General features: G+C 41.6%; 1 long non-coding RNA gene across 4 annotated transcripts in view; it reads right to left on the reverse strand.

The window, feature by feature from the left end:
- Positions 1–313: 313 nt before the first annotated feature.
- LOC105603042 (uncharacterized) overlaps positions 314–24,446 on the reverse strand; it is a 41,985-nt gene continuing 17,852 nt past the window's right edge. Inside the window, exons 2-6 of one of the 4 annotated variants that reach the window (XR_001021938.4) lie at positions 11,002–11,327; positions 8,799–10,216; positions 8,310–8,370; positions 6,110–6,271; positions 314–5,693 (exon numbers count right to left, since the gene is read on the reverse strand). This is a non-coding gene — a long non-coding RNA (uncharacterized LOC105603042). Of the gene's footprint in view, positions 5,694–6,109; positions 6,272–8,309; positions 8,371–8,798; positions 11,328–24,446 lie in introns of all 4 variants that reach the window. The other 3 variants (XR_006056793.2, XR_009597313.1, XR_006056792.2) reach the window with 3 other exon arrangements.

The raw sequence follows: 24,446 nt of genomic DNA on the forward strand, positions 1-24,446 counted from the left end.
TTTTTTTTTCACCTCCTCCTCTGTAGGTCAGATGACTTGCATGTGTTTGATACTGAATATGAGGTAATAGAAACTGCAAGAATCATACCTGGTGATACCTGGTTCAAAGTAGGAAGTATTGCTCTTGTCCTTAGTGGATAATATCATATTTTATTGTATTATACCTAAGTGAAGACTATCAGACCTATAAAAGTATTTCTCTCTCCTTTCACTTTCACACATAATCCCTGTTGTTCATGCAAATAATTTCTACTTCCTGAGTGTTATTATAAAATAGTATGAGTCATATTCTTGAAGAAAAAAACAATCATTGTAATACTTCAAACTCTGATGTTTTTTATTATTTAACCTTTAATTTCACAAATATGAAAGTTAACGTTTGGCATAAGATTTTTAAAAAAGAAAACAAAAGGCAAAAGACCTCAGACTATGAGACTAAAGCAGTCACTGTTGTTGATACTGGAGATTTACATTTAATTTGGGGTAATTTTTGTTAGTAAGAATGTTTAATTGTTCCAAACTTTAAAATTTAGGTTTCCAGTTGGAAGATTCTTTAATCCTTTTCCTTGGTTCCTAAGTTTTCCCTTCTCTTCTTAATGAACTATTTCTGCAAATCTGACATTAATTTTTAGTTCATTTTGACCCGTTGCTTTGGGGTCAGAAATTGTACCAATTGGACTTGAGCTCAAGTCTACCTCTTCTGATGAAGAAAGTGGATGAAATTAAACTCAGGGAAGTTGCCTCACTGATCCAAAATGAGTCTCAAAATCTGAAGGAGACTGTAGAGTTGGAACGTTTTGTTTCCTTATGGTTACATTAATCCACTTCTAGAAATAGAATCAAACCTTTCTTGAGCTGGCATATAAGGACAGACCCAGGTGCCATTTAAAGATTCATCTTGAAAGAACCCAAAGGAACTCTGAAGCCAGCAGCCTCTAGCACCTGCAGAGACAGTCAGGCAGTTCTCAGAAAACTGCCTGGGAAGGAGTCATCAATCCTGGTTTTCTGGGAATATCACCTTGAGTCAATGTGCGCGTGCGTGCTCAGTGGCTCAGTCGTGTCTGGCTCTTAGTGACCGCATGGACTGCAGCCTGTCAGGCTCCTCTGGCCATGGGATTTTCCAGGCAAGAGTACTGGAGGGGGTTGTCATTTCCTCCTCCAGGGGATCTCCCCGACACAGGGATCAAACCCGCGTCTCCTGCATCTCCTGCACTGGCAGGCAGATTCTTTACCACTGAGCCACCTGGGAAGCCCATTGAGTCAGTAATTCAATTCTATTAGGGTTTTGGGGGACCCGTATGTTGAAATAAAATTTCACGTTGGGAGTAATATTCCATGGCTTGGAAGATTCCCTTACACCTCAGAGTTCATTGGTATAATCTCCTAGAAAGATGGGGAGTTGGTAAGAACTGGAATTTTCCAATTGTAAATCATTTACATGTTAACACAGCTAAATAAAATCCTTGTCCTAGCTGATTCCATATATAAAACCAAACATTCCTTAAATGATTATATAGAAAACCAGTTTGTTCAGATAGCCCCTATACTTGAATCCTTATATGAGATTTGGGGTTGTTTGTGTGTGCGTTTCTACTGTATCAACTGCCCAGTGGTATTTAAAACTCTCATGCCTTTAGTTCAGCAAGGAGCCAAATGGAGTTGGGTTCATTCCATTCCCTCCAACATAACTGCCTCCTTCTGGAAAGCAAATGAGAAAATTTAATGAATAATGAAAATTAAAATGTAGGCAGAGGGAAGTGAGCTCTCTACCCAGAGTCACCACGGAACAGCCACACCAGCAAGAGTTTGGCATTTGCCTGTCATCTGCTTTTCTGACCATAGGGAACAGCTCAAGTGACAGGCACACAGATGGACGCCTTGTATGATGAATGGCATCCACCAGGCCTGGTGGTGAGGATGCGGGAGATGGCGACCGACATGAGCTCGTCCCCTTTTTGGTTTAATGGTCCTTCCAAGGTTTGAAGTTGAGAGGGATTAGGAAAAACTCCAGCCCCATTCGTTTTTACTAGAAAAAATCTGAAAGCACCCCTCCTTCTTTCTCCAGCATCACTTGCCAAGACCAGACCTTTAGTAGGAAGCTATACCAGCCTTCAGAATGGCCCACCAAAATTACATTATCCTCCCACTTCCTTCCTTGCTTTGCGCCTTCCTCTCTCTCTTTCTTTGTTCTTTTCTCCTCCCATCCCACTTTGTTTTTTGTTTTTGGTGGGGTTTTTTGTTGTTGTTGTTGTTGTTGTTTTTTGCCTCTTTCTCCTAAGCATTGTCTCATTTCAGCAAGCTCAGGATACAAACTAGCCCACCAGAATGGGCTCTTCAAAATCTCTGATGAACGTGCAGATCTGAGCAGGGCCAGAGCAGGCAGCGTGAAGCCCCATCGTCACTCCCAACCTAACACCTTCGACTCTACCCCAGCCACCTTCGGTCCAAGCAGGTGGCTCCTCTGTTGCATCAAGAATACAGGAGACCAAGGTTCCACCCTTCAAAATAGGCCATAGCCTCAGGATCATACCTAAAGTTGAGAATTCTTTCCTTAGTCACTCAAATGTGTCAATTCTTTGTGACCCATGGACTGTAGCTTGCTAGGCTCCTCTGTCCATGGGATTCTCCAGGCCCAGTCGTGGAGTGGATAGTGAGTCCCTTCTCCATGGGATCTTCCCAACCCAGGAATCAAACCCAAGTCTCCAGCATTACAGGTAGGTTCTTTGCTGTCTGAGCCACCAGGGAAGCCCCTATTCTTTCCTTTACTGGCTTTTAAATTCTAATTTACCTTGAATAGACATGTAAAAGGTAGGAAAGGGCAATAACACTTCCTCCTATCTCCCAGTCCCTCCCATCCACGTTCACCAAAACCCTTTCTTTAAATTAATACATTTTTGGAGGAATTTTAGATTTATAGAAAATTTGAGAGAACTGTATAAAGAGTTTCTGTATATCCCTTCATATCACTTCCCAACCTTGCCCTGCTGCTACCATCTTGCTTTGGTATGGTACATATATTACAACTGATGCTCCAATACTGATACACTATTATTAGCTGAAGATAATAGTTTACATTAGGCTTCACTCAGTGTTGTATGTTCTGTGAGTTTTGGCAAATGTATAAAGACATGTGTCTACCATTAAGCATAATAGGAAATAGTTTCACTGCCCTAAATATCCCCTGTGTTTGGATCTTGATGTTCAGTGCAGCACTGTTTACCATAGCTAGGACATGGAAGCAGCCTTAATGTCCATCAACAGACGAATAGATATGCAATGGAATATTACTCAGCTATAAAAAGGAATACATTTGAGTCAGTTCTAGTGAGGTGGGTGAACCTAGAGCCTATTATACAGAGTGAAGTAAGTAAGAAAGACAAATATAGCATATTAATACATATATATGGACTCTAGAAAGATGGTACTGATGAACCTATTTGCACAGCTGCAGTGGAGACGCAGACATCGAGAACAGACTTATGAACATGGGAGGAGGGAAGGAAGGAGAGGGTGGGAGGAATGGAGAGATTACCATGGAAACATACACATTACCACGTGTAAAAGAGATGTCTAGTGGGAATTTGCTGTATGACTCAGGGAACTCACACCCAGGTTCTGCAACAACCTAGAGGGATGGGAAGGGTGGGAAGTGGGAGGGAGGTCAAGGGGGAGGGGATATGTGTCTACCTATAACTGACTTATGTTGATGTATGGCAGAAATGTTGTAATGCAACATTGTAAAGCAATGATCCTTCAGTTAAAAATGAATAAAAGTGAGAAAAAAAAAACAAAACAACAACTGTGTTCTATCTATTCATCCTTCTCTCCCCATGGAGCCTCTTGGAACATCTGGGGTTTTTACTGCTCTATAGTTTTGCCTTTTCCAGAATGTCATATAGTTGGAATTATATACAGTACATGTAAGTCTCCTCCATGTCTGTCTACGAGCTCATTTCTTTTTATTGTCGAATGACATTCCACTCTCTGGTTGTGCCATGGTTTGTTTATCCAGTCACTTACTGAAGGACAACTGGAAAAGTACTAAGTCTTGCCAATTATGAATAAAGCTGCTATATACGCTCATATGCAAAGTTTGATGTGGACATAAATCTTCAACTCATGTGAATAAATATCATTGCTAGATAATATGGGAAGAGTGTGTTTAGTTTTATAAGAAATTGCCAAACTGTCTTTCAACCCAACGCATCTCTTGTAGTTTTAAATGACCTATTAGTTAGGTCCTATTACATTATAGGTCCTTAAGCAAACATGGGGACCTAGGCACTGCCAACAGCTCCTGGTGGACCCCAAGGCAAGAGCTAGGACCATTTGGAGGAACAAAGAGTCTCTCCTAAGACCATGAACTTCATCAAGCTACAGGGCTTCATGTCTTGCCTTTGTGACTTACTTGCTCTGTGACTTCAGGTAAGTTACTTAACCTTTCCATGCTTCTGTTACCTCAACTGAAATTAACTTGGTAATAGTACCCAAATGCTAGGGTTCAGAGGATTACCTGAGCTATCTCATGCATGTCTTAGTATCACTTGGTAAAAGTGCTCAATAAATGTTCATTATTCCTATATCTTATTAGGAAAGTGTTTCCATCACTACCACCACCACCCAGCGTATAGCCAGTATATCCTTTAGTGACGGATTTGTGTAACACTTCAGTCAGGTACACCAAAGACAGAACAGTTGATATATTGTGAAATCTGGCGAGGGGAAAAAAAAATGTGCAGCAGCTAAAATAAAAGGCAATCAAAACTAGAAAGGAAATGTCTTTAAGTGCAGAGGTTTTGGTCCACAGAATAAATCCGCTCATTCTTCCTTAGCCCTTGACTCCCAACACTGTCTTGTTGGCTCAGAACCCTCCCGGGTAAGTTCTTGATTATGAAATGCCCTGTCTCTGGTGGCCTGCCAAAGCCTGCTCCGCAGACTCCCAGGCTAACCTGGCACTGCTGGTGGTGAGAAGCCTTGTAACCCCGAGGGCCTGACTAATGCGTGCGTATTTTCCTTTCTCAGACAATTCTGCAGGCAGGCAGGAGGAGGGCCGTTAAGCAATCCACGTGGTAATTTCTTTTTTCTCTTTTTTTGGGCAGTTCTTCCAGGATGACATAATGATATGTGCTAACAATGAAAAATAAAGGCACCATAGCTGTATCTCTTCATACTTGGGTTTACTTTGGAAATCAACAAACAAACAGAAAAGAAATTCTCTCCTGTGCTTTCTTGATGAATAATCCATGGCGCCCACAATGCCCTCCCACCAGTGGAAATGGAAACATTTGACGGCTCTACAAGCTGATTTGCCTTAGTGATATCAGATAACTAGTTTTCCTGTTTTAACTGCATGAGCTGGGTTTAGGTGTCAGGAGGTCGGAGCACATGGAATTTTTTTTTAAACTTAGGGTAAACAATGAAACCCGATAACTTATTCAGGGCATATGGCTCAAGAGCAAGCAGTCACTAATATGAGTCACATCGCATTAATAAAGCATGACACTAAGGGCATATTTGGATCAAAATATTTCAGAGTAACTGTAAAACTGAAATATGACAACAGAGCTCAGACTCCTACTTAGGAATTACACAGAGGTAGGTTTGAAAAGTTGAACCGTAGGACATGTGAGTCTGCTGGAGTCTTCCACAGGGATGCTGACAGCCAAGCATTAAATCTGTTTAGCCCATTAGTCCTGTGGGAAGAACAGGAAGAGGGCAGATCAGCACGAGCCAGTCTTTCTCAATCGGCCCTCCCACACCCACTCAAGTGTCTTGCAATGCCTGGCAGAGCTTAATAGAGTCATGAGGAAAAGGAAGAACAAAGGAAAGAAGGAAAGAATTGGCCCCAAGGAGAGCTCTGCCACTCTAAATTTGCTTTGGTTGTTCTGAGGTGCAGGGAAATCTTTCTAGATTTTCTAGAACCTTCTGTGCCTTAAGGTCCGGCCTGGTAAGTTTGGAAAGTGATTAACAGTATGGTATCAAGAATCAGACCATAGAAAACAACTTGAAGTTCTGACTCCACCCCACACTAGTCCCGTGACACTGAGCAGTTCCTCTCTAAGCCTGGGCTTTTCTTGGTTGCGAAACAGAAATAATAATAGCAACGTACCTCCTCCAGCTGCTGTAAGGATCACAGAAAATCACAGTGCGTGCGTGGCTGCGTGGCAAGGTCTCTGATGCATAGCGAGGGCTCAGTCTAGGTCCTTACCGCACTGTTGTTGTCATCATTGCTATTTTGACTCAACGACCCCAGTTATGGATACTTTTCTATCTGAAACAGGAAACAGGCAGGAAAGAAGTTAGAAGTAGCAGGGTTCAGGCATGACACGCAAGCTGAGCATTTCCGCATCCTTAGATGCCACCAGCTGTGCTTGCTCCATTATTTAATTCAGTTCAGCAAGTCTGTTTTGAGTTCCTTCTCTATAGAAGATTCAGGAAAAAGTTCTAGGAGTGTTCTAGGATCCAGGGGACACAGTAATGTTCCTGCCTGACAAAGGGGTATTTAATAAATGTGCCTGTCCAGTTAGTGATGAAACTGGACATGGTCTTTCAAAATACCATATTGGCCTCTTTGAATATGAATTCACACACACATAATCCTGACCCCTATTCTCCTTCTCCCCCAAATATAGATAGATAGATAGATATAAATATTGACACAGTATGAAAACTGAAAGTGTTAGTCACTCAGTCTTGTCTGACTCTTTGTGACTCCATGGACTGAACCCCACCCCGCCCCGCCGCCACCCCTGCCCAGGCTCCTCTGTCCATGGAATTCTCCAGGCAAGAATACTGGGGGGGGGGGGGGGTTGCTGTTCCCTTCTCCAGGGGATCTTCCCAACCCAGAGATCAAACCTGGATCTCCTGCATTGCAGGCAGAGTCTTTACCATTTGAGCCACCAGGGAAGCCCATTAGTATAGTATTAGAATCATAAGTATAGTAGAGTAGAGTATTATAGCCAGTATTAGTATAGTATAAAACAATTTCAGTTTAAAATCCCTTTTAAGTTAAAATTTAAATATCAACTAACTGCATTAAATATGTCTAAGCAAAAGAGGTTTTTTTCCTAAATATCCTTTGAGGAAAACATGGTTCCAAATGTTTAAACACTATATCAACCTAATGCATGAAGACCGTGGTCCATTCTGCTTGTCTCTGTACCCAAAGTATTTGTCAGCCTCAGTGAGGACATGGATGAGTCATGCCTCTTTAATGATTTGGCATATAACTTCTGCTTCAATGTTTAATAGTTTTGGTATAAAAGTATATTAAGGTCAGAAACTGAATGGAGGTCTAGGACCCTACACTGACTCTCCAAACCAAATTTCAGAATACAGTCTTACATTTGCAGACTAGAACCTGCATCTTAGATATCTGTCCTAATCACTTGCCTTCATTAGGCCAAACAAAAACAGAATCAGGGGATCAACTAATGTAGATAAGCAGGTCGGTAAACCGAGATGTTGAGCTCATTCATGAAGAGTATGCGGAAGAGGATGGGGGCTCAGATGGCCTTCCCGATGCCCAGCAAGTCACAGCTCCACCTGGCAGAATGTGCCGGGCTCCCAGGAGGCCTCGTCTAGCAAGCTGTCTTTTCCACTGGCAGCTGAATGGCCCTTGGTCTCCTGTCAGTGGAGACGTGGATGGACGGACGGAGGTGCACAGGGCCTTTTCTTCAGGTGCAGTCAGGGCAATTATTTTCTGCACCAGTGGGAGGATGGGCAGGGGGATCTTGTGTCTGACCTTTGTTTTAACCTTTATCTTTAATTGGAGGATAATTACGATACTTCGAAGGCTTCTGCCACGTGTCAACATGAGTCAGCCATAGGTGTGCACACGCTCCCGCCCCGCTTGAACCTTCCTCCCGCCTCCCTCCCCATCCCATGCCTCTAGGTCGTCGTGGAGCAGGAGCTCTGGGTTCCCAGCAAATCCCCACTGGCTCTCTATTTTACGTATGATCGTGCATACGTTTCAGTCCTGCCCTCTCAAATCATCCCACCCTCCCCTTCCCCCACTGTGTCCAAAAATCTGCCCTTTATGTCTGCATCTCCTCAGCAGGGCCATCTTTCTAGATTTCATATATATGGGTTAATATACAATACTGGTCTTTCTCTGACTTAACATCACCCTGTATGATGGGCTCTAGGCTCATCCACCTCATTAGAGCTGACTGATTGTTAATTTCCACTCATCACAGACTGATCCTCCCCCTGCGTGGGAAAGCGAAAACATCATTAATTTTTATGACTGCTGTGGCTTTTACCAGCAAAAAAGAAATTTGCAAGTTAGAATGAAAAGTACTACATACCTGGAAAGGTGTTTTCTGTGGTGTCTCTCAGCTGTATTTGCCTGATGCTGAAAGGAGTGCCCTTAAAGAAAAAAAAACAAATTCTCTCTGCACCAGGTGAGCCTCTGTTAGTTTCCAGAGAGAGTAAAGCCCATTACACCCAGCTAGTCTGCCAGGCTGCCCATATCCCATATTGTGATCCCTATCTAGGAAGGCAGATGCGTGGATATAAATGTTTGGTATATTATTGAATCTCTAATGTCCTCTTTTCTAAACTTCTGAAGCTACTTCAAAAGACTTTATTGTAATTATTTGAACTCAAAACTAATCTTGATGAGATTTAGGGAAAAGAACACCTTCTTTTCCCCAAATAGCTTCCCAGGTACTGTTTTTAGTTTTGTTTCCAAAGCAGTAGCTACCCCCCCCACCCCCCCAAGCCCTGGTGTCCTTCTTCACCAGTGAACTCTTTCCTGGAACCCTGCCCTGCAGCAACCCAGCCCTCCTGCCCACCTGGACTTCTCTCAGCTTGTCTGCCACGAGCTCCGTCTGTTTCACCGATGACCTTTTCTCTTCCTAACTCCGTCTTCTTCTGGCTAGCTTCTGCGCGTCCCTTGAGCATCAGTTTGAACACAGCTCCCCACAGGAGGTCTTCACATCTCGGAAAGCTCTTTACCCATGCTCCCGATTCCTGGACGATGACTTCTCAGGCACTTCATGCAACTGCTTCTTGACTGCAGTTTTCCCCCTCTGAGTTTAGACGCTATTTCTGTTTTACTCTTGTATCCCAGAACCCAGCACCATGCGTACATGTGGTAGGTGCTCAGTAATCTTCGATGGAAATAAAAGAGGGAAAAAATAGGAAGAGAGAGACAGACAAAGGAAGGAAGGAAGAAAGGAGGGGGGAGACCGTGAGAGAAAGGGCAAAACTGCATCACTGCAGAGGCACTCCTGGTTCGTCAAACCTCCTTCTCATGGCCTCTCCCCTTCTCTTTTTCCTCTTCCTCCTCTGTCATAGCCTCCTCATGGAAACACCATTCAGTGAAGCAAAATTAAAATCATCCTTGCCTCAGTATGTACTCCAATTTGGTGTGGGTTTTTTTTTTTTTTTTTTTTTGGTCTTTCTGGGTCCTGCCTCCATGATTTAAATGAACAATTTCAAAGCCAATTTATTCAACGAGCACAAAGCATCTTGTCTCTCTCATATATACCTCAGTAAATAAATGACAAAATATGTTTTGTTAAGATACAGTTTTTTCACTTAAGGTTTGAAAGTCTTACACAAGTTTTCTTGCTATCAGATAAGTCCAACTTGACAGTGGCGTTATAAAACTGAGACACTAGAAATAATATTATTTGGGGGTGCGGGTGGAGATGAGGTGTATCCTGGCAAAAATCTAGAGAAAAATGTGGAGCTTGAGTAGTTAGATATTGTATTATCATTTGATTTCACGAGTAACTAATACTTGAGATCTCCATTTATTTAAAGAAATAGATGCCTAGTGTTTTAAATAAAAAGAAGGGCTTAACCACTCCCCTCCATGGGATGCAGAAATTAGAACAAAGATGTGTCGAAGCCCCGTTAGATCATTTTTTTTAGGATAAAAAAAAATCCCAGGGTGTATAATGTTATAAAAGAGAATACTGCACTGTATTTGGATATGAACTAGATAAAAATTTTTTAAAGCAACTTTTTGTTGTCTTCCATGAATTTCCCCTTTTTGTGTGCAGAGAAGATAGATATGAAAGAGCGCAGCACCACAGCATTATGGAGGAGAATAATACATCTTCATCTGTGTTACTGTCTCTATTTCTCACCTGCAAGTATGTGGTTCAGGGATGGCAGAGCTCCAGAGCAGGACAAGAAATTGAGTGCAGGGTAGACTCACTCATGACGAGAGATTTCGAAAGTTAAAATTACAGAGTCAGGGCTAGAAAATAAGAGAGATTTACTTAGGCATTAAAGATAGGTACTGCGCAGTAAAACTGATAGATCCTTATTACATTGTCCCATAAGAGACTGGGCCACTCGGAGAAGTTAATGCTAAGGAAATTTAAAGCAAGTTAGAGGAAATACTTCTTCACCTGGTAGAATTCATTCTGAGGAATTTGCTGCCAGCAGCAGTCATAAAATCAATCACTGGGTTGCATTTTTCCAAAGGGTAGAATAATATATGACCCACTCTTCTGACTAGTTGGGGAAGATAAAAGCAATCAATTCTCCTGCTTCTAGAAGATCACAGTTGATTACAAGTGGGGTCAGCAAAAAGGTGTCCCCCACACTTGATCAGGATAATTAAAAACTGTTTGCCCATGCTCACATGTCTTAGAAGAAACGTCAAAATAAAGCTCAAATGACCTGATCTAATATGACAAATGTTTGTTGACAGGGACAAAAAATTAAACTATGAAAAAGAAAAAAACTATCCTAGGAAATAATCACAGATATTCCTAAAATATTTGTCATAAAAACATTTTTGTGATACTATAAATACGACATGATGCTTTTGTTTTTGAATCTGATTTGCTTGACTAGTACTCTCAGAGTAAATCTGCCAAGTTTGAAACAGTTAGCAAGCATGACTTTCTTTCTCCCGATAGAGCATAGAGTTTAGTCAGAAGTTATACACGCACTAGAACTGTTAGCAAAGTGAAAGTGAAAGTGAAGTCGCTCAGTCGTGCCCGACTCTTATCGACCCCATGGACTGCAGCCTACCAGGCTCCTCCATCCATGGGATTTTCCAGGCAAGAGTACTGGAGTGAGTTGATGTTAATTCTGAGGTTATCATGTGGAAGATCCGTGACAAACCCCTGGATAAAGGCATCTCAGTTTAAAATTAGCTTCTTTTTTTATGGAATCTGCTCCACTTTTTAAACTTTTTTTTTCTTAAAATTGTAATGTATTCTCTAAAATTTCACTTTTTGCTACAACCCATGTATCAAAAGTCATATGAACTTCTGAACAAGACATCCAAAAAGCCATTGTTGGAAGTATGGCTGGAGCCTCCATTTTCATTTGGGGACAAAAGAGTATAATACAATCTATAAAAAAGAGAGAGAGAGATGGAGAGAGAGAGAAATTGTGATAAAAATTGCAAAGTAAAATACAATCCTAAATAAGTCATACTAAAAGCACATCTTGAATTTCAACAAAATGTAGCTGTGCTGAAAAGTCATCGTTGTCACCTCCTGGAAACCAGGAAATGTTACTGACTTTAACGGACAGTGACCTGTCTAGTTTCATTACTCATGTTAAAAAAAAAAAAAAAAGTAAAGATAAAAGGTGTCTGGAAGTTCTTTCATGATAAATCTCCATAACTTGCAATGGTAGTTATAAGTTGAGCTTAAGAACATCATTATTTTCATAACTATCTCTTATTAAAACATTATCCTGACCAAAGATTTCAACAAGGAAAGAGTAAATGCCATATATGAATTTCAGTAGAGTTTTCTATAGTTGCCATGGCACCGTTGGAAGCTCTAGAGGAATTCCTGAATTGGCTCACGAGACAGCTTACTGCTACAAGCACTCGTTGTGGGGGGACATTCCCTGGAGCCAGCCTCCCTCAGTTTCAGTCCCAAGAAAGCCATCTGCTGAGTGCCTTGAGCAGGTCATTTCACTCCCCTTGTCTCAATATCCTTATCTATAACGTGGGTACAACAATAGTGCCTATGCCACAGGATTGTTTAAATCGATCTAAAGTAACTAAAACTGTGCCTGGTATATCACAGAGTGCTCAGTCATTGTTATTTTCTTTCAATCCCTTGAAAGTCTGGGCTTTAAAGGGAATCATCTTTCCCCTGCTTCCCTTGTGGCTAAGCTGAGAAAGAATCCACCTGCAATGTGGGAGACCTGGGTTCGATCTCTGGGTTGGGAAGATCCCCTGGAGAAGGGAAAGGCTACCCACTCCAGTATTCTGGCCTGGAGAATTCCATGGACTACGGTCCATGGGGTCGCAAAGAGTCAGACATGACTGAGCGACTTTGACTTCACTAATCTTTCCCCAGGAGAGAATGGGACATCAGAGGTCATTTCTTCCTTCGTGGGGTTGGGTGTAGGAATGGGAGAAATTTCCAAGGTTACATTCTCTCTTCATTCTGGTCCCTACCCTTTTTTCTGCCTTCTCTCCTGCCAGTGTGAAAAGTGAAAGTATCGTCACTCAGTCATGTCTGACTCTGTGACCCCATGGACCATAGCTTGCCAAGCTCCTCTGTCTATGGAATTTTCCAGGCAAGAATACTGGAGTGGGTTGCCATTCCCTTCTCCAGAGGATCTTCCTGACCCTGGGATTGAACCTGGCTCTCCTGCATTGCGGGCAGATGCTTTACCCTCTGAGCCACCATGGAAGCCGGCTTGCTCCTTAAATTCTGAGCTCCTTAATCCCTCTCAGTTTCCTCACTCCTCACAGTCCTTGCATCTCCTCTTGGCCCAGAATAGTTGCCTCCTTTCTCCCCCACCAAATCCTGATGTGGCTGATTCACACTCATCCTCCAGCCCTCTCCCTGGATGTCATCGTCCTGGAGAATCTCCCCCACGCCAAATCTACACTCGGTGCTCCCGTCCACATGCTCACGGCCCCCCTCTTTTAGTCACCACCTCTTATTTCCTGCTGATGCTCTGCCTCCACCATGACACTAGAAACTCCCCTTGGCAGAAAGTTGGATCCGCCATGCAGCAGTGCTCCTTGTTGCTGAGCTCCAGTTCTGACACACTGAGATGGAAGAGAGCGTCAAGACCAACAGGAGAGCCTGCCCCTTTTCAGGAACATGCTTCCTATTTCCCTTTGCATTGACTCTACAAAATCACTCACTGATGAGGCTCTGCTCAAAAGAAATGGATGTTTTGGCTGTCATATTCAAAGCCAATGTTACAGAAGAACCATGTTGGGGCTGCGTGAAAATAATTGGCCTACCTTTAATCCAATAAACACTGGGAAAATCTATAATGCAGCCTGAATTGGGAAAAGCTCAAAACAAAGTAAAAGGGGAAAAATAACTTGCTTTGAGGTTTATTTAGTCTGAAAACCAGGACTCCAATGGGTGGTAGTGTTGTTTACTATTAGTCTAAATTGTTTAATCATATTGCAGAATTGATACATATCTCCTAGAATATGCAGGATAGTATTAACCTTATAACCTGTTGAGTACAAATAACAAAGACTTCGCTTCATAGTGGATGATCAGAAAGGCAAAAAAGATAGACCAAGCAATTAGATGCAAGCATGATGAGGTAAAGACTGATTCAGGCAATTTGCTCTCATGTTTTACCCATACCTGAAAGATGTAGTTAATAGAGGCATAAGCACACGAATGATTCAAATCTTTATTTCTCTTTGTGAATGAAGGTTAAATAAGCACTTAAAGATATATGATGAGAACAATACTTAGAATATTGAAGCATGAATTTACATACAGAGCATTTGCTAAGCACTGTCCATGTATTATTTTATCACAAGAGTCCTATGAGGTATGCAATGGTTAAAACAATACAGTTGAATAATTTGAGGCTAAATGATTAAGAAACTTGCCCAAAGTCATACAACTACAATCAGCAGTCAGTCTTAAAACCCTTGTTCATTTGACTCCTGAGTGTTTTCTTGAACCTTCCAGTGAACACTACAGCCTTCACCCAAATTCAGATGCAAGATGTAGTGGGAAAAACCTGAGGTCTGGACTCCAAAAACTCACAGTAGTCATCAGTTTGAGCAGATCCCTCCATCTCTGTTTCATTAGTTTTGATAGGAGAAAAGTAATATTCTTTTCTGTCCTTCCTGCCTTCCAGAGCTCTCATGATGATCAAGTGACAGGGTTTACATGCAAGAACTTAGGAAGCGGGAGTGCTATACAAGAATCAGTTGATAGAGTTTATTTACAAGCATAGCCTGTTGATGGATTTGTATCGATTTAGTTGGTATTTAGGGAATATTTTGTGTATGAGGGTTGCAAATGAGTTCCACCAAAACTAGATATGACAAGCAGATGAAAATGATGGACTCTGCCCACAGAGATAAATGGACATGATTTGTAGAAGGAACTGGTTGTCCCATAACTGCACTCCAGTCTTGGGGCACCAGTAACTGGCATTTTTAGAAAGTTAAAACACCAAAGATAAGGTTCCTCTTCTGAAGGCAGTTGTACTTGGGATCAGCACTGCTTACAAATTAAGTGAAAGTGAAAGTGAAGTCACTCAGTCATGTCTGACTCTTTGTGACCCCGTGGACTGTAGCCTGCCAAGCTCCTCTGTCCATGGGATTCTCCAGGCAAGAATATTAGAGTGGGTTCCCATTTCCTTCTCCAGGGGATCTTCCCAACCCAGGGATCAAACCTGGGTTTCCCCGCATTGGAGGCAGACGCTTTAACCTCTGAGCCACCAGGGAAGGTAAATCAATTGAATAACAGGGAGCCTGGGGATTGAAAAGCGATCTTATCTAAAGAATAGACCAGCAACTCCATGTTTACTTACCTGGAGAAGACTAATCACTTACAAACTTTAAAAATTTTGTTTTATAGCTTATAGACCTCCCCCCCCAATATATTTTTGTATTAAAAATTTGCAAAAATTATTATCAACTTATATTACATGTGTAAAGCTCTGAGAAACTGTAGTGTTAAAGAGAAGAAGGTAACTTGAGATCTGACTTCATCTATCAGATTTTTTCCACCTGTCCTTAGCATCCTCGCTGTCTTTGCTCTCAACATAAAATAACACCCTTGGCGGTAATAATCTGTTTTTCTCTCCTGCATTTGTTGAGTACTCAAGAATATAGTTGAGAATTGCAATAGGTATCTGTAATTTTTCTCTGCCCAGCATCCATTCCTTCTTTATGTAATAGAAGCTGGATTTTCTGTTAAGATACCACCTCTTTTCTGTATCTCAGTCCTTAAGGTTTAAATAGACCTGATTCCACCCACTGGGTCCAGCAGGCGAAAGATAACTGAGACCTGATCAGTCTAAACGATGGTGACTTTTCCAACACTGAGCATCAGACCCAATCAAACCTATGGTTATTAACCTGGAAATGTTTGATGCAACAACTACCAAGAGAAAAAAAAAAAAGCTAAATTACAAAGCTATAATCTTTGAGGTACGAGTGGCCATCTTTGCTGCCACTTGAAAAGAAACCACTTGAGAATGCATCAACACGAAGCAGATCCGAAAGATAAAAAAATAATTTCCTAGGGGCATTATACGCACATTCAGCTTTTCCCTCTTCTTTTCCATTACCAAAGGTAATACATTCTTTTTTTTGATCAAGCCAGTTTCTACCCTGGTTCTATTAGCTGCAACTGGAAGCAAGCATTATTATTTCTATTAGTTGCAACCATTAGCCCAAGGTTCTATTAGTTGTGACCATTAGCCCAAGGAGATGTATCAGTTGTACAAAATTTCTACATAGGACATATACTGTCTATCAGTACTGTGATAGCTTCTAAGGAATAGAAAGTAGATATAGAAAGAAATTGTAGAGCTGAGTTTACTCCACTTGTTTCATATTCCTCTTTGCTCTTGATTATCCCAGAATATTGAGTAATAAGTAACAGCAAACATGAGTAGAGTGTATGGAATATGAGAGGCATTCTTTTAATCTTAGTTATGTTATTATTCCCAACTAAGGAAAACATAAAGAGCAAAAAAAAAATTTGTGTTTCAGAAGAGTATTGGAGACATAAGTTGAGCCTCAATGTAACACCCTCCAGATGTCAAAGTGTGTTATATTTTTCTCAACATAAGAATCTAGCAAAAGCATCCAAGGTTAAGAGTCAAATTCTGCTCCTCCTCCTACCACGGAAAAGCTGCTGAAGCTTGGAGAAAGTAACCTATTTAATTTACACCAGGAAATCCACAATGCTAGGAAAAAGAATGGTGGCAAACCAGCTTGTGCTTCAGCACCAGTTGTGAAAATCACAGCTTTGAATTTTAGTCCCAGGGTCACCACTAACTGGTTGTGTGAGCTTGTATGCATATTCTCATTGACTTGCTGCTACTGCTGCTAAGTCACTTCAGTCGTGTCCAACTCTGTGTGACCCCACAGACGGCAGCCCACCAGGCTCCCCTATCCCTGGGATTCTCCAGGCAAGAACACTTGGGTATCTGTAAAATTAAGGCAGTGACATGCAACCTCCTTATTTCTCGTACATTATGTGTAAAGCGCATGAGAAAAGATACTTGAAAATGACTTCAGAAGTTTCTAAGTACATACAGAATATTGTTACTACTTGAGTGTAGAAAAAAAAAATAGCTTTTGCTTAAGTAAAAAAAGAAAACTCTCTACTAGTGAGATATGGCCTGGAACTCCTCTAAGCCACAGCCAGAAAATAAACTTTGCCTGGCATATGATAGAAAAGGGTAATTTAAAAATCACAGCAAGGTCATCATTCTCCGCTCACACCTCATGATTTACTCTACATACGCTATGTGCTGTTGCTTCAGTCATGTCCAAATCTTCACGACCCCAGGAACTGTCATCCACCAGGCTCCTCTGTCCATGGAATTCTCCTCCTCCAGGGGATCTTCCTGACCCGGGGATCGAACCCGCGTCTCCTGCGTTGGCAGGTAGGTTCTTTACCACTAGCGCCACCTATCAGTGGCCATTATTTCCCACAGAGGAAGGAGCAACTACTGCAAAAATAACTGCAGAAATAACAGCTGGTACCAAAAGAGCTGAGTTCTAGTACTGACCCTGCCACTGGCTTATTTTGTGGCCTCGCACACAGCCCTTGCTAGCCCTTGCTTTTCCTGAAGGGATTACATTTGTAATGTGGGAGACAACATGGGCACTCACCAATATCTGGCTTTCCGCTGCTTTCCAACCACACAAAACACTATATTTTCTAGACTAGGCAGTTATGCTTAGCCAGATGACTAGTTCTGGTCAACAGGGTATGAGAAGAAAGACCAAATGCTACTTCTGGTCCTGAAGCCTTTCAGTGCTTTCTTCCCCTGCTGCAGCCACAGAGGCTGCCATTAATTCAAGTGAAAGCATTAGTTGCTCAGTTGTGTCCAATTCTTTACGATCGCATGGACCATAACCCACCAGACTCCTCTGTCTGTGGAATTCTCCAGGCAAGAACACTGGAGTGGGTAGCCATTTCCTTCTCCAGGGATTAATTCAGGGTGGTCCAGCAGTAGACAGTAGAGCCTCCCTCATCTTGGGCTCTGTGTAGGTACATGGAACAGAATCCCCTTGCCATCCTGCCACTGATATGTAGAAAAGCCTTTGTTCTGTTAAATTACTAACACTTCAGTGCTTATTTGTTACAGCAGCATAATCTAGTTTATCCTTACAAATAAAATAATTTCCATGTTTCTCTAAACTCTCTTTGATACAGTTGCCATGCAATATGTTTTCTATGCTGAGATAATGGATTTAGAGCAAAAAGAAGCTATGAATCCCATAGATCTTCTAGGATGTTTTTCTTTATAAGTTGCAAGGAGAGAGAGAGATATATAGATAGGGAAAGGCTCCATGGAGTTTCTCTGCCCCGAGGAGGGGGCATTCTACAAAATTTTCTCGATTATGCTTTCTATTTCCTCCCACCAGGACTTTTAAAAAGTTAAAAGGTGTGTTTTATCTTACTAAATATCAAAAACAAATGGGAGTCAAACTTGGAAGACACATTTTAATACAAAAGTGAACAGAACAAAAAAACAAACAAAAAAATAGTGAACAGAACAGAAATGTAGCTTTAATATCATTAGATGTTACATTTAATTTGTTCGTCATACTTATTTGCAGATGCGTCCCAAAGGGCTTGAATAATATTCTAGTGGGATCTACCTAGGAACTCACTTACTGGGCAAATTCCAAAGTGCCTCTACAACGGCAGCACACAACATGAGTAAGAAGAGAAGAAAGGGAGGACCCAGCATCGCTCCAGGCCCATTCCAGGTTTTCTTCTCTCCTCCCGGAGTAGGAGGAGAGAGAAGGGGAAGAGAGAGGGGGAAAACTGAGGCAGATTATAGGGATGGGCGAGAACAGAAGAAGGAAGTGGCCAAGTGACAAACTTAACAAGATAAAGAGAAAAGGAGAAGAGAATACGCAGGCAGACGCAGACAATTTCAAGCACGGCCAAGACAAGGTGAAGCAGCTAGCGGTGAGTAAGAGAACAGCTTCTTGACTTGTCTCTCAGTAAACAGCCTTGAAATCTGCTGGCTGAACTATTTCTACAATGGCCCAGGTAGCGCAGACCTCAGAGTTACCGCTTAGAGATATGCAGGACCAACCATCAAGGTCACACTGATGGTGCAGGAGGAGCCTCCAAATGCATCTGGTCTCTTCAAGAAGCCAGTCAAAAGCTAGAACCTAAGAAGAAAGAACACCTAAGCAGAAAGCCACATGCGGCAGAAAGAACAGGAGCATGAGTGCTCAGCATCTTCCACAGTGTCCACCCTTAAAGACTGCAGATGTGCCCATGCTCTGTTTATCTCCTCTTACCAGGCTCCTCCGAGAACAGCAGACGAATCCAACCGTGTCCTAATTATACTCTGTGACTCTGTACTTTCAGATGATCTCAACATGTCACACATGGTAAAGAACCTCATAGGGAGGTTCGTGTGAGCAGGAAAGCGGCCATTCATCATAAGAAGAGGAAATAACCATTTTTAAAGGATTTACTACATTCCAGGAAGTGGACTAAACCTTTCACCAGTTTCATCTGTTTTAAAACCGTGCATCATACTCTGCTTGCTTAATGTGTGGATGAGATTTCAAAGGATTAAATGAGTCTCTTAAGTTCTCACAACTGGTAAACGGAAGAGGTGAGGTTCTGAGCCAGGTCATCTGACCCAAAAGGCAGCTCAGGGCACATACCACACTCCAGACAGGATGAGAGGCCACACTCCCCCTCACTGTCCACACTCACTGTTGAATGTCCCACACTATTTATATCCCTTGATTCGGTGATGGTCTCATTCTCACCTCTGAATACCTTGAGTTTGTCGATGTAGAGATAAATTTTGTCCTTCTCCTAATCCTTCACTTTTCTTGGTGACTTGTGTCTCCCCAACCCCAAATCTAGTTTTCAACTGCTTTAAACTGAGAGAGCTTCCATAACTACTTCTTTTTAAAAGCTTGGCAGATGCTCCAGTGGGCTCACAATATTTCACAGAGGAAGAGTTGTTCATTGACAAACAGTAACAGCCATGAATATTTGTTGAATGACTGAACTTTTAATAATTGAAGAGACCCTTTCCTAGAAACACTCTGAAGCTAGTTAAAAGGTTGTTAAGTAATAGGGAATGCTAAGGAAGAATCTAAATTCAACTTTTCATTTATTCATTTTAATTCATGCACTCCACAAATATTTTTTAGCCTCCTAGACAGCACCAGACACTGTGCAAGTTACTTCTGAGTGATGTACAAGCTATCTATTGTTGTACAAAATTAGCCTGAAACTTGGCAAGTTGCACAAACACTTGTGATCTCACACAGTTTCTGACTCAGGAATCTGAGAACAGCTTAGTGAAGTGGTTTTGCTTCTGGATCTCTTGTGAGGATGCAGTCTAGCTATTGGCTGGAGCTCAGGTCATCTTAAGACTGACTGGAGCTACAGAATCTGGCTCCAAGTTCACTCTCCTACTTGTTGGCAGGCTCAGTGGTTCACTGGCTCTTGGCAGAGACTTCAGTTCCTACTCTTGCGGACCTTTTTGTTAGGCTTCCCAGAGCCAAAAGAGAGAAAGCCTGCACCCAAATCAGAAGCCACCATTGCTTTTTATTACCTAATTTCCAAAGCAATTCTATGTCATTTCTGGGAAATAGGTTCCATTCTTCAAAGACAAGCATCACAGAATCCATGTATACAATTTGAAAACCATGGAGGGGAGTTGATTAGAAAGGAAATTGCTAAAAAAATTTTTTTTTCATAGCTTTTTCATTTTTTTGACTAATTACAGTTAACACGTGATATTTTGTAACTTAATTTTCTGCTAATAAACTAGATACAGCCATGTAGTTTCAACCTTTTCATAGGAGACCCAGAAAGCATCAATTCCTCAAGATATCTGGTATCTTTAGATGAGGAATATCATTTTCCATTCATGTGTCAGGAGTTACACAGACCCAAATTTCTAGTTCCTGAGGAGGGCATGAGATCCCACCAGTATTTTTACCAGGACAATCCCAGGAACAGAGGAGCCTGGTGGACCACAGTCCAAGGGGTCACAAAGTATCAAACATGTCTGAAGCTACTTAGCACACATGCACACGTCCAAAGTTCTAGTTAGGTACCTTAAAAGCTCAAAGAGAATGAGGGAAACTTAAGATGACATAGAAAAATCTATCAGAAAGATCATCAGGGAAACTAGAAGCTGCCATCTAAATGTATTTCCCAGTGCAATTCATTTAACTTTTCAATGGTCTGATTGTATTTTGACCCACTGCACTCTTTCAAAGATGTAAATTTTCACCATTATCTTCCACGTCAAATAATGAGTTCTGAAGCGGAATTTCCATCTGTCAGTTTACAGAATGCTGCATCGCATCTCATCTCTGCATTGAAATCAAGTTCCCCTCACCTTTCAGCAGCCAAAGCACCACTTCATCGTCAGCAGTGGGGAAAGCCACAAATCAATTAAACTCACGGTGGATTTGAGAGTACCCATGAATTGCACTTACAGTGGTCGTACAAAAAAGATGGCAGCACAGGGTTCTCAACAAAAGCACGCAAGTCAGGCAATGGCACATTTGGGGTCAGTTGACACTTTCCGTCTTTGTCCTGTCTGTCACTTGAGCAGGGTTCTTCATTTTGTTTTCCTAGGGCCCACTGCCACATCAGCATTGCAACAGTCCACATCGCTTTATTTAAATCTGAGAAGCAAACGACATGCAGGTTTCTGAAGAGCCGCGTGTGGCTCAGAAAGCCTGGGGTTGGAAGGCAGCGCCCTTAATCCCCTCCCAGAGCTAAAGAGGACGAAGCTACTCCGGAGAGGGTTCCAAACACAACAAATGCCCCTTCGAGCTCAATTTTGCATTTCGTTTTCTGCTTTAAAATCTCTACTGGCTGCACATCTGAGAAGGCTTAAGAACATAATTTATTCCATATAAAGTTCCCAGTAATTTATGCTCACCAAGTTGGCAGCATGGGAAGAAATTTTTCATTGGCTACCATGGAGGATTATTACAGACCTTGACATGTAAGTAAAGATAGCACCGGCAGCCATACTTTATTATTTTTCTTCATTTATTTTTTTATTGAAGGTTAGTTGATTTACAATGCTGTGTTAATTTCTGCCAGACAGCAAAGTGACTCAGTTTTGCACGTACATACATTTTTTTTATATTGTTTCCCATTATGATTTATCCCGGGATACTGGATATAGTTCCCTGTGCTATATACAGGGAGTTCTCCGTTGTTTCAGTTGTGTTGGATTCTTTGTGACCCTGTGGACTCTAGCCCACCAGAATCTTCTGCCTGTGGGATTCTCCAGGCAAGAATACCAGAATGGGTTGCCATGCCCTCTTCCAGGGGATCTTCCTGATGCAGAGATCAAACCCAAGCCTCCTGTGCCTTTCGCATTGCAGGCCGCATTGCAGGCCGATTCTTTACCACCAAGCCACCGGGGAAGCCTGTGCTATACAGTAGGACCGTTCTGTGTGTAATAATTTGTACCTTCTAACTTCAAACGTTCAGCCCTTCTCAGCCCCCTCTTAATAAATGTGCATTAATTTTTTAAAACACCATCCTTGTCGAGAAGGAGGACAAAAAGGAGCAAATGTAGACAAATACGGGAAACCTACTGAAAATGTGCTCATTTCCCCAGTACCCACCATCCTGCCACCATCCTGCAACACAAAACTAGTGCGGCTCACGGTTTCATCAAAATTCCACTGTAACTCAGAAAGCAATATGGCTGGAAGTCTCCTGGTCCCTACACGGGAATGTAGTTTTTATAGACAGTAAACAAAAATCTCTAAATTAAATTTGCCTTTATATATTCTTTTAAAATATAGAAGCCCCTGGCCCCAGGCAGCCGCCTTGGCAATCACAAGTCTGCTCTCTATGTTTGTGAGACATAGGTTCATTTGAGGCAGCCATAATTTAAACAAAAGGAAATGTACTAGCATCTCAAGTTTTAAATTCAAATGATTTGTATCTTTTTAATCTATAAATTTATAATTTTCTTTCTTGTTATTTCTTAGGAATGCACACATTGAGAATAGTAAATTGATATATTAGTTGTAATAATTACTCAGATTCCTCTCTGTAGGCATACAGATATGAACACCGTTCTCCAAGATGGAAGAGGTTACTATAACATATTGATTTCCTCTCAGAATCTCAAAAGTGAAGTCTCTACTTTCACAGAGCCACCAGAATGCCAAGGGCTGGCAACTGACCTAAAATTGGACTTCCCATCCTTGCATTTGTGTCATATAATCCCATCTGAATCTCTTATCATGGGTTCTCTGGAATCATATTTTGATATTGCTAATAGGAGAGTTTGACACTCTTCTTGCCCTGAGAGGTCCACAGCCCTCAAAATTTTGCCTTTTTATGAGCAATGTAATCAAGATTGGATGATACCTGTATTGTACCTCAGCTGACTGGGTACCAAGACACAGTATCACTGAGATGATTATCAAGCATAACACAGCCTCCTCAACTCAAAGCAAAAAAAAAAACAAAAAAAAAACAAAAAACTATAAACTTCCTCCCTGAAATATTCTACTGCCCCATTGAGCTAGGAATAACAATGAACATAGCGCTCAAAAATACATTCTATTTCACTTATGAATTTCTTTGCAATTTGAATCCTAAAAAGAGAATTCACAAGAGAGAAGATGGTGGAGAGGAATTTTTTTTTTTTTTTTTTTTAAGGAAGAGTGTATTTAGAAAAGAATGAGAAGATGTCTTGCCACTAAGCCAGTGGGAATTTGAAATTACTCCAAGCCAAGGAGCCAATAGACCGGCTAAAACATAAGGTAGAATTCAGAGGGAGCTGATCATGTTTTCATCACATTTTATGCTTTTCTTCATGCTTGTTTCCAAGACCTAATTGGTGCCTATGTTGGAAAATGTTAACACAGAGCAACGATGCAAAAGAAGGGTACCAAAGCATCTTAGACTAATCCTTCTTCCAACCTAGATTTTGCCCTCTCCCTGAGTAAGTGGCCTTAAGATATTGACTTTTAAGAACCCAGATGATTGCCATTCCCTGGGTCATCTAAAAGTTATACAGAAGCCTTGGGAAGAAGAGGGTATCTTAACCTTTCTTTAGTCCAGCTATGAAAGTATCTTGGCCAAGGTCCAAGTCATACATGAAATGACGAAAACAACAGCAAAACATATGCCAAAAGTGAGTTTTGGTTGTATGAAAGTTCACCATGACTCTGGACGGTAGGAAGACCAGCTCAGAGAGAACAGTTAAGTCAAATCATCATGCTGAGAATAAGGAGAGCAACAAATTGGACAACGCTGATGTGGAGCCTCTGGTACAGTGGGTTTTCAATTTGTGGTTCTTGAGTGTCTTATAAGTGAGTGTCCAAGGTCAAGGCATGGGGTACAGTTTAATAACTATTGTGCTCAAAGCTTTCACTTCAACAGGCTAGTTCCACCATGAATAAAAACAAGTTATTATCAAAACTAGTTGTTCCAGTGATTACTCTGTGAGATCACAATTAAAAACCTAAAATGATAAACCTCAAAAGATATTCAGAGTCTCCATCATGAACACAAACTAAAAGCCAGCATCCTTACACTTGCAGTGTTCATTCATTCAGAATGGACTGAGCTCTCTTTATGTGCCTGGCGCTGTGCCAGGAGCTGGGACCGTAAGAGAAACAGTTCAACTCCCAGCCTCCGTGGGGCTTCCAGCCCCAAGGGAGAGAGAGACACAGAGAACTAACCCAAACAGCATGTTTCATCTGTTCTGAGAGAAGTGGAAGCTCTGAAGTGGAAGCCGACGGTACCCATACTTCTGGCACTTGTGCAAAGTTAGGAATTCATTCTGGCAGGGGTTTTTTGTTTTTTGGTCACTATCCTCCTTATACTAATCTCCTCTGGTATTTCTACAACCTTGTCCATGTCTGTGTGTCCTTCTCTCTGTCTTAAATCTTCAGGTAAATGCCCAAGGGACAAGGAGTTCAACTTATTCACTCCAGAAGGGAATCTAAACGTGGTTCACCAGTTAGACTAAAAAGAAAATCATCTCAAATCCACTCC

Source organism: Ovis aries, chromosome 18, assembly GCF_016772045.2.
Source record: "Ovis aries strain OAR_USU_Benz2616 breed Rambouillet chromosome 18, ARS-UI_Ramb_v3.0, whole genome shotgun sequence".
In the NCBI taxonomy this organism is placed as follows: Eukaryota; Metazoa; Chordata; class Mammalia; order Artiodactyla; family Bovidae; genus Ovis; species Ovis aries.